At 36.7% G+C, this 10,410-nt stretch overlaps 1 protein-coding gene across 3 annotated transcripts in view; it reads right to left on the minus strand.

Annotated features, from left to right (window-relative positions):
* Positions 1-3,640, minus strand: part of LOC121426592 (cAMP-responsive element modulator-like) — a 47,363-nt gene extending 43,723 nt beyond the window's left edge. For all 3 annotated transcript variants that reach the window (XM_041622949.1, XM_041622947.1, XM_041622946.1), the window contains exon 1: positions 3,629-3,640. The gene's annotated coding sequence lies outside the window, so the exon portion shown is untranslated. The remainder of the gene's footprint in view (positions 1-3,628) is intronic.
* Between the last annotated feature and the right edge of the window lie 6,770 nt (positions 3,641-10,410).

Consider the following 10,410-nt stretch of genomic DNA (forward strand, 5'->3'; position numbering starts at 1 on the left):
TTGTCAATCCAATTGTTTCAGTTCTTGGTAGAAATTTTTTTAATAAACCTACTTTAATGTTATATTAATAAAATACAAAAGAACAAGTGGGGATATGACATCATCAGCCCACCTAATGAATATTTATAAAAGACATGCCTACATGTAGAACTGTTTAATCGGAATAATGCAAATCTTTAAAATCCAATAGCTTTGTAATTTGTCATCCGATTTTGATCACATTTTCAGCATATGATTTTGCTTTGTGAATCTACTGAGATATCTGAAGCCTGAACCATCCCTTTAATAGACAAGGAAAACTAAGGTTAAATTTTTTGGTGTTATTCTCTATCAACATTTAAACTGGGATTTCCATATTTCTAGAATTATTGGTATAATGTTTTGTACATTACAAAGATGTTAGGGGGTCATGTCCCACCTAAATGTATAACTAAATCTCATAGGTTTTGTTTTGATTTTCTGTGAGTTTTTATAATTGTCCCATACGTAACGCCCATTTTACCAATTATGCAAGTTAGGTGCCCCAAATTAGCATAAATATGCATATCATCAATTTTTTCTTAATTAAAATTAAAACTTCAACATTTGGGCATTCTTACCCCACCAAAGATAACTTCCTTTATAATTAAAGACAAAATTTTGCCTTCTAGGGTGACCTTTTCTTGGACTTGCCCGGTTCTAATATTACCAAAGGTGTCTTGTAAAACAAGTGGTATATGCCTAACTGCATTATGCGATGCAAAATACAGTGCATTCCAGAAAAAAAAAGAAAATGGGATTCAATGTTAATTTTTGTTCAAAGGCAAATGAATTTATATTTCATCATCATACCATTCAATTATACAATTTGATACAAAATATGAGCCAAACACTTCTTGCATTAAAGGGATGCTCCAGGCTGAACATATCTACAGTACATGTACAGTATATATCTCAATAAATAGAGTAATATTCACAAAGCAAAATTCTGAAATTTGATCAAAAAACGGATAACAAATAACAAAGTTATTCAATTCTAAAGATTTGAATTATTCCATTGAAACAGTTCTAGGCATGCATGTCTTCATGAATATTTATTAGGTGGGCAAATCCCCACTTATTCTTCGGTATTTTATTACATGTATATGAAATTAGTTTTATTCAAAAATTTTCTACTAGGAACTAAAGCAATTGGATTAACAACTGATTGAGTGCATTAGTTATTTATTGCAGCAACTTATTTCATAATGGAGACACATCATTTACACATTTGTGAAAAAAATAAACAATTGTGATTTCATGTAAAAACATATATTAAGAAAAAGGAAAGTGGGGATGTGACATCTGTTGTATTCAGACATTGCATGGCAACCATTAATGGTAATTCATTAGCTATCTTTCTGTAATGCATTCTTCACCACCTCTATTGTGTTTGTGCACATGCCTAGCATGATCAGTTCTTAATGTTAGAGATTCCAATCCTAGGCTGTGCCTGCTTGATTTTGATATCCAGATATTCTGGGAGTCTGCCATTAAACTTCTCTGCAACTGGACCTATTTAGTTTCTCTGCCTTTACTTTCAGTTACTGTACATATATTAGTTCAAGAACCCACGATACAACATCAATTCTGGCGACGAGGATGTCTTTTCATTAATTTCAAATGACTCTATAGTTTCTGATATTGTTCCTGATTTTACTCATTAATATGACTTCAATACCTCCACCTTCATTTTTTCTGCAAAACCCTGGAAAACCGACGACTCCATGGAATTTATGGTTCCAGCAATTCGAGAATTATCTCCTAGCCTCAGGAGGCAGCGAATTTCTGCCGGATAGGAAGAAAGCGCTTCTGTTACACTGTCTGGGAGCTGAAGGACAGCGAATCTTTTACTCACTGCACATCTCCTCACCATCAGAGCCACGCCCAGCTCATGGGGCTCAAGCAGCTACCAATGTATACCAGGAGGCATTGGCAGCCATAGAAGCGTACTTTGTTCCGCGAATCAACGTAGTCGCTGAGAGATATAGATTCAGACGACGTAAACAGAGGCCAGATGAGACAGTTGCTGAATATGTAGCAGCCTTGCAAGAACTTGTAAAACATTGTGCTTTTGCAAACTTGAAGGACGAGATGCTGCGAGACCAGGTAGTAGAAGGCTGTCACAATCCCCGTATTCGTGAGAGGTTACTATTAGAATCGGACTTGAACCTTCAGAAAGTTCTTGATTTCAGTAGATGCATCGAAGATGCACAGCGAGACTCCAAAGCAATTGCCAAGGGACATGAAAGTGACAGCGAGAAGGTGTATGAACTACACAGAAAGAAAATGAAGGAAGGTAGAGTGGAGGGAAGAGAAAGGAAGAAAACAGAGCAGAAAACACAGAAAAACAGTTGCAGAAATTGTGGAAGTCCATCTCATGCAGCATTCGACGAGAGATGTAAGGCAAGAGAGAGCAAATGCTACAGCTGCGGAAAGACTGGACATTGGGCTAAGGTTTGCCGGAAAAGCAGAAAAGTCCGCAAAGTGCAAAGTGGAGCTGATGAACTTGAAACGCCCAAGGTATTAACCGTGAACACACACCCTACAAAGCCAATAAGGTGTGAAGTTGAGCTCGCTGGCAAAGCCAAGGTTCCCATGACTATTGATACAGGCTCTAGTGTGTCAATAATTCCGCTCAGCATCTACAAGAAACACTTTCTAATCGATGCTCTCAAGCCACCATACGTCAACATTTCAGACTACTCTGAAGGAAACATTCCAGTAGTTGGAATATTTGAGACACAAGTAAAGGTTGGAGCCAAGTCAATGATCGCCAAGATTTTCGTCGTACACAGAGGTTCAGCATTACTGGGCTTGGACATCTTCGACGAGTTGAAGCTTAAGATTGAAGGCAGCAAGCTCTGCGTCGAGACGGTCAGAAGTGATTCTCCGACATCAACGTCAGAGTCCACATCGTCTACATCAAGCGACATTCCACCGGGGTTCCCTACTTTGTTTGCACCAGGTCTCGGTTGTGCACGCAACTTCAAACATCGCGTCAAAGTCAAAGCTAATCATCCGCCCGTTCAACAGAGGTTACGCAGGTTACCTTTATCTGTGAAGGATCAGGTTTCACAAGAATTGAAGCGGTTGGAGAAGGAAGGCGTGATAGAGAAAATAGATTCAAGTGAATGGATCTCTCCCATTGTAGTTGCCGCGAAAAAGTCAGGAAGCATCAGGCTTTGTGTTGATTTACGTGAAGTAAATAAAGCCATTGTTGTTGATAGTTATCCGTTACCTGATATCGGTGAGCTATTTTCTGAGCTGGAAGGATCCACAGTGTTTTCCAAGATGGATCTAGCGTCAGCATATCATCAACTCGAATTGGATGAGGAAAGTCGCGATCTTACTGCGTTCATCACACATGATGGATTATATCGCTTCAAGAGAGTTTGTTTCGGATTAGCGTCAGCGCCATCCACATTTCAGAAGCTCATGAGTAGTATCCTCGCAGGACTACCAGGAGTTCAATGCTACCTAGATGACATCATCGTGTATGGTAAGGACAGATCAGAACATGACAAACATTTGAACAATGTACTGAAGAAGTTGCAAGATGCAGGATTGCGTTTGAACCCTAGTAAATGTCAGTTTTACTTGTCAGAACTCAGTTACTTAGGGCATTGTGTGAGTAGTAAGGGTCTAGCACCTGATGATAGTCATGTCAAAGCTATTCTAGAGGCACCAGCGCCTACGGATGTTAGTAAGCTTAGGTCAGTGTTAGGAATGACAAACTACTACACTAAGTTTGTACCAAACTATGCCACTGTTGTAGAACCAATGAGACGTCTTTTGTGTAAAGATGTACCTTTTGAGTGGGGGGCCGAGCAACAAGAGGCCTATGACAAAGTCAAAAGTACAGTTGCAAAGAGAATTGTTCTTGGGTTATTTAATCCAAATTTACATACTGTAGTTACCACTGATGCATCTGATTATGGGTTAGGGGCTGTACTTTCCCAAGTCAAAGAGGGACATGAGATTCCGATAGCATTCGCTTCCAGGTCATTGTCACCCGCTGAGAGGAAATACTCAACAGGTGAAAAAGAAGCGTTAGCTTGTGTTTGGGCTTGTAACAAATGGTATACTTACCTTTGGGGTAGACACTTTGTACTTAGAACAGATCATAAAGCACTGGTTACCATGTTGAGTACGAGAGGTACAGGTAGACAAACCATGCGTATAGCACGCTGGTCTGCTCAGTTGTTACAATTTGATTACACTGTAGAGTACAAAGCAGGTCGAGAAAACTATGTTGCAGACGCTTTGTCACGCTTACCGTTAGGTGATGAAGAATGGTCAGATGTAGTAGATGAAGAAGAGTATGTTCTAAATCAAGTAAGAGTAGATTCACCTGTCACTGTCAAAGAGTTACAAGATGCAACTAATAATGATGAAGTACTGGTACAGGTCAGAAAGTACATTGAGGAAGGATGGTCTGGTAACCATAAATCCTTTCCTCCTGAGATCAAACCATATCTCATCTTGAGAGATGAATTGTCTATAGTAGATGACATTGTGATGAGAGGGAATAGAATTGTAATTCCAACGTCACTTCAGGCCAAGTTTGTAGATTTTGCTCATTCAGCACATCAGGGCATTGTGAGAACCAAACAAAGGTTGAGAGAAACATACTGGTTCCCACATATTGACAAAATCGTGGAAGAAACCATCAAAAGATGTGTCACTTGTCAAGAAAATGACAAATCACATCGCACACACAGTGCACCAATGCAATCGGTAGAATTTCCTAATTCACCATGGGAAAAGATTTCAATTGACATTACTGGTCCTTTTGAGAATGCACCTCATGACCAAAGATATGCAATTGTAGTAGTTGACTACCATAGCAAGTGGCCTGAAGTAGCGTTTTGTAGTAATGTAACAAGCAGATCTGTAATACAGGTTCTCAAAACATTGTTCACTAGAGAGGGAATTCCAACCCATTTAGTATCCGACAATGGACCGCAGTTTGTGTCACATGAGTTTGAAGAGTTCTTAGAAGAATATGGTATCACTCATCATCATTGTACTACCCTCGTGCAAATGGCGAGGTAGAACGGTTCAATAGGGTTTTGAAGTCTAGCATTCAAAATGCTATGATCGAAGGAAAAAGGTCTTTCAAAGAGACTACGTTAGATCTTTTGTTGGCATATAGATCTACACCTCATCAAGTAACAGGTCTGTCTCCATCAGAGTTATTACATGGTAGGAAGATGAGAACCAAGTTAGATGTAAAGGGCAGAATGCCAGTTAAGACTGAAAGAAAGAAGAATGAAGTCAAACAAAGGGTAAAACAAAAACAAAGAAAGTCTGAAGAGTACACAGATGCTAAAAGAAAAGCTAGAGTGTCAGAATTCCAAGTAGGAAGTTTTGTTAGAGTTAGGAAGCAAAGACATGTAAAGAAAGGTACTCCAAAGTTTGGGGAGAAGAGAAAAATCATAAAACAGAAAGGAAAAGCAACATTTGAATTGGATGATCATACAATTTGGAACGCTTTTCATTTGTCCCCATGTACAACAGAAAATCACACTTCTGTTGCTGAAAGAGAAGAGAGTCAGGTCACAGGAGACCCTGAAGATAGACAGATTAGGGAAAGGGGTCTAGAAGAGAGAAGGAGAAGTAGTAGAGTAAGGAAGGAACCAAAATACCTTCAGGATTATGTGAGGTATTAAATAATAAATCTTGGAAAGATTTGATACCATCTTTTTGGTATATTGCTTAAGTTGATGTGAGAAATCAAATCTTGAATAAGTTTTACAATTTTGTTGCAAATCAAAGTAAAACTTTATAAAAACAAAAGTGAAGTTTATTGTTGAAAGATTTGATAATGTTATGCTCAATTTATAGTAAATATGGATGTCAAGATATACATGTATGTCACAAAATTCACATATAAACTTTTCCTTCGACAACGATCTCTTCACTAAGCTAATGATTGATTGAAACTCATTTGTTTATACTTTGATCAATGTTTGTAAACAAACCAAAGTGTAATGACCTACATGTAGTAGTAGTTTCAAAATTTCAACAAGGAGGAGAATGTTGTATTCAGACATTGCATGGCAACCATTAATGGTAATTCATTAGCTATCTTTCTGTAATGCATTCTTCACCACCTCTATTGTGTTTGTGCACATGCCTAGCATGATCAGTTCTTAATGTTAGAGATTCCAATCCTAGGCTGTGCCTGCTTGATTTTGATATCCAGATATTCTGGGAGTCTGCCATTAAACTTCTCTGCAACTGGACCTATTTAGTTTCTCTGCCTTTACTTTCAGTTACTGTACATATATTAGTTCAAGAACCCACGATACAACAACATCATCAGCCCACCTCATGAATATTCATATAGATATGCCAAGAACTGTTTCACCAGAATAATGAAAATCTTTAAAGGGGAATCCAACCCAAATAAAAACTTGTTTTTATAAGGAAAAGAAAAATCAGACAAGTTGATAGGTAAAAGTTTGAACAATATTGGACAAACAACAAGAAAGTTATGAATTTTTAAAAGTTGTAAATATTGGTAATCACAATACCCATGGAGACTTCAAGTTGGCCGCATATGGGATGTCAGAGTGATGTAAGGCAAGGAATACTCTTCCATGTGCTCCAATACATATTACATGTATGGCTAAAATATCATTTTTCCCAAAAGTTTTATTTCAAATTATATTTTTCTTTCATGAAGACATAAAAAAATATACTACCTAGGTTATATTTAGATTACTGCCCCCAGGGGAATAGGTAATTAGGAGAAAACCACAAATCCCTGATAATGAAGTCCATGGCCTATGGGAAAGTTGTCCTTGCCCCTTGTCATAATACTCTGCCAATTTGAAATCTACATAGTATTTAGTGATTTCCATTTTAAAGCATCTATAACTTTCTTATTGCTGGTCGGATTTCTTTAAAACTTTCACCATTCTGTTTAATTTATTTTTCTCCTTCCCAACACAACATTTTATGGCTAAGGCTGGATTCCCCTTTAAAATTCAATAACTTTGTTATTTGTTATCCGTATTTCATGAAATTTTCAGCATTTTATTAACATCTTTCCCGGAGTATCCCTTTTTTTGCAAGACAAGTTTGAAATCTTAATGTCAAAGTCAGACTGCACACAGGAAAATTGGACAAGATTGTTTAGTGATACTATTGCTGTACACACGCGTGACGAAAAAAACATATTTAAAGAGGGTCTTTTTTTCAGTTTTGGATGCGAGCCGCGCATGCACTCGTTAAGGGTATTGAACACACATAATTTTTTTTAAAGGGGGTAGTTTTGAAAAACATGGTCAATCGCAAGGTCAAACGCATTTTGGGTGTATTTTTCCCCATAACTTTTTTTCTAAAGACTAGCCAAACGTGTTTAGTGTATGTAATTTTTTCAAGCGGGGTCATATTCTGGCAACAACTTGTTTAGGGGCCAAAATGTGTCAATAAAACCTGCAAAAAACTTTTTTTTATAGGGGGAACATTTTGCAATCAGAGACTGTCACATCAATGATGTGGAGCTCATCCGGCATCTCTCAACAAAATTTAATAACACAATTTTAATTTCAGCCCAGTTGACACTGTAGTGAATTATAATGGTGACATAAATTGAGGATATAGAATTGAAATTGATGGAGAAATGACATAGAAGCATTTTTTGTGATCTATGAATAAATTTCATATGAATTATTAAGCATAAATAACTTTCTAGTCAAAATTTCTCAACTTTGTGTAGAACCTTGGTGAACCTCATGTAGCTCTCAGATGGAACAAAAATAATAATAATATAGGATATTTATATTGCGCACATATCCACCTTGTTAGGTGCTCAAGGCGCTCCTATATTACCCGGCTAAGCTAGGCGTTCATAGCGCACACAGCTTTTCAAAATCAATCAACAAATATTTTTAAGTAATTTTAGTGAGTTTTGAAAATATATGAATAAATTAGCATATCTAATGAATATTGAAAATTCTGTGTTGAAATTTTGCATCACCATCTCGAGCTATCATATAAAGCAAACATAATTGAAATTGATCAACAAATGAAGAAAAAACATTTTTTATGATTTATGAATAAATTTTGCATAAATTAGCATAAATAATTTTCCAGATAAAATTTCAAAATTTAGTGTACAAGTTTGGTGAACCTCATGCAGCTCTACCAGATGGAAGAAAAAAAATCAAATTCAAATATGAATTATTAAGCATAAATAACTTTCTAGTCAAAATTTCTTAACTTTGTGTAGAACCTTGGTGAACCTCATGTAGCTCTCAGATGGAACAAAAATAATCAAAATCAATCAACAAATAAAGAAAAAGCATTTTATGTGAATTTTTTAAAGTGTGCATAAATCAGCATATTTAATGAATTTTAAAATTCTGTGAAGAAATTTTGAATCCCCCACCTAGTGCTATCATATTTAAAGCAAACAGAATTGAAATCGGACTTGAAATGGCGAAGTAGCATTTTGAAATTGTGGACGGACGACAGACGATGGACGCCACGGCATAAGTTCATTTGGCCCATGGGGCCGCATGAGCTATTTGTTTGGGGGTGTTTGGCAATAATTTGGGCATGCATGTGTACAGCAATACATTTTACTACCCCCCCCCCCCCGGGACAATTGGCTCCTTAGCATAACTTTTAAAAAAAATCTTTGTGAAGTTATGAGAGTAGTGAGAACAGTCGAAATGGTCTTGGAAGTGATCTACCAAACCAGTTCAGAAAACCACCTTGCCATGTAGTTTTCAAGATTGCTTTGCCTCTTTAAACTGGTTTTTAGCGTTCTTCGGGTAGCAATCTTTGCACATTTTGAGCGCACTACTCCACATGACAGGTGTAGGATGTCTACGCCGCTGTTTCAAATTTTGCGCGAAACATGTCACCCCACTGAAATTGTTTCTATAGCGACAAGTTCGCTTTTTTTTACACATGTACGTGAAGTGATTTTTAAAACCACTTTCGTGTGATTAAGTGGGAACGCTATCAAAGCGATCTTCCAAACTGGTTGCCTGAATCGGTTTCCATTATAGTTTTATAATGCGTAATGAGAATGGCCTCCAAGACTGTGTATGGAGTCTTTATGAAGCATTGTGACATTGATTTTCACTGACAAATCAGATGCAAGGATTTCAGTAGCTTTATTATCAATACTTTTCAGTTAAAATCACTATTTGTTTCATGGAATGTTCTCACAGTATTGCCTAAAAACAACACATGACATATTTGATTAACAATACATGAACAACCAACATAAACTGTGTATTGGGAGAGTGAAACCCAGGGGATTAAAATATAAATGATCAACAATTAATCTACCAATGGAACAACACACTAGAGAGCACCACTGCATCTAGTCTTCTAGCTGACTTGACAGGTCTCTCTTCATTGTAAAAGAAACAGTCTACGTCAGTGATGACATCACTATGGTTATAACCAGCCACGGCGAAGCGCACACAGCCAGAGATGCCAGCCATTAATACCAACCTGTGACGTCAGACCAATGTGTTATGCCTTTAAGGCCCAGAAATGCAAAAATAGTAAATAATAAAAACCTATTGAGCAAAGTGCACCTGCCAAATATGACCTTTGACCTTGATTTATCAAGGACATCATTTTACTTTTTTCAGGATGCAGCAATAAAGGGTTTGAAAAGATAAACACAAGCAGGATCAAGCTATTATGGTTGGCTCACTTGGCCAATGTATTAAATTAAAGGACAAGTCCACTCCAACAAAAAGTTGATTTGAATAAAAAGAGAAAATCCCAACAAGCACAACACTGAAAATTCTATCAAAATCAGATGTAAAATAAGAAAGTTAAGACATTTTAAAGTTTCACTTAATTTCACAAAACAGTTATATAAACATCAAGGCTGGTATGCAAATGAGGAGACTATGACGTCACCCACTCACTATTTCTTTTGTATTTTATTATGTGAAATATGAAATATTCTTATTTTCTCTTCATTGTCAAGTGATATGATTAATTCCTTCCTGAACATGTGGAATAACATGTATATGGTTCAGTCAAGTTGGTCCTTATTGTCAAATCTATACACAATGAAATATTGTATTCAATTTCAAACAATAAAAAACAAAAGAAATAGTTAGTGATGGTAATCATCGACTGACTCACCTAGTTGTGCATACATGTATCCCTGTTTTGTGAAAAATAAGCGAAACTTTATGTCATAACTTTCTTATTTTACATCCGATTTTGATGAAATACTATGCTAGTTTTGATTATTCTCTAGTTATTCAAGTCAGCATTTCCTGGGGTGGACTTGACATTTAATATTCATGAGTAAAAAAAAAAAGTGAACCTTCATACCCTACAGGTATACATGTTCATGTCCTTCCTGTCCAACAGAATGTGACATGACAGACAAAA

The sequence above is a fragment of the Lytechinus variegatus genome, chromosome 13 (assembly GCF_018143015.1).
Source record: "Lytechinus variegatus isolate NC3 chromosome 13, Lvar_3.0, whole genome shotgun sequence".
Classification (NCBI taxonomy): Eukaryota; Metazoa; Echinodermata; class Echinoidea; order Temnopleuroida; family Toxopneustidae; genus Lytechinus; species Lytechinus variegatus.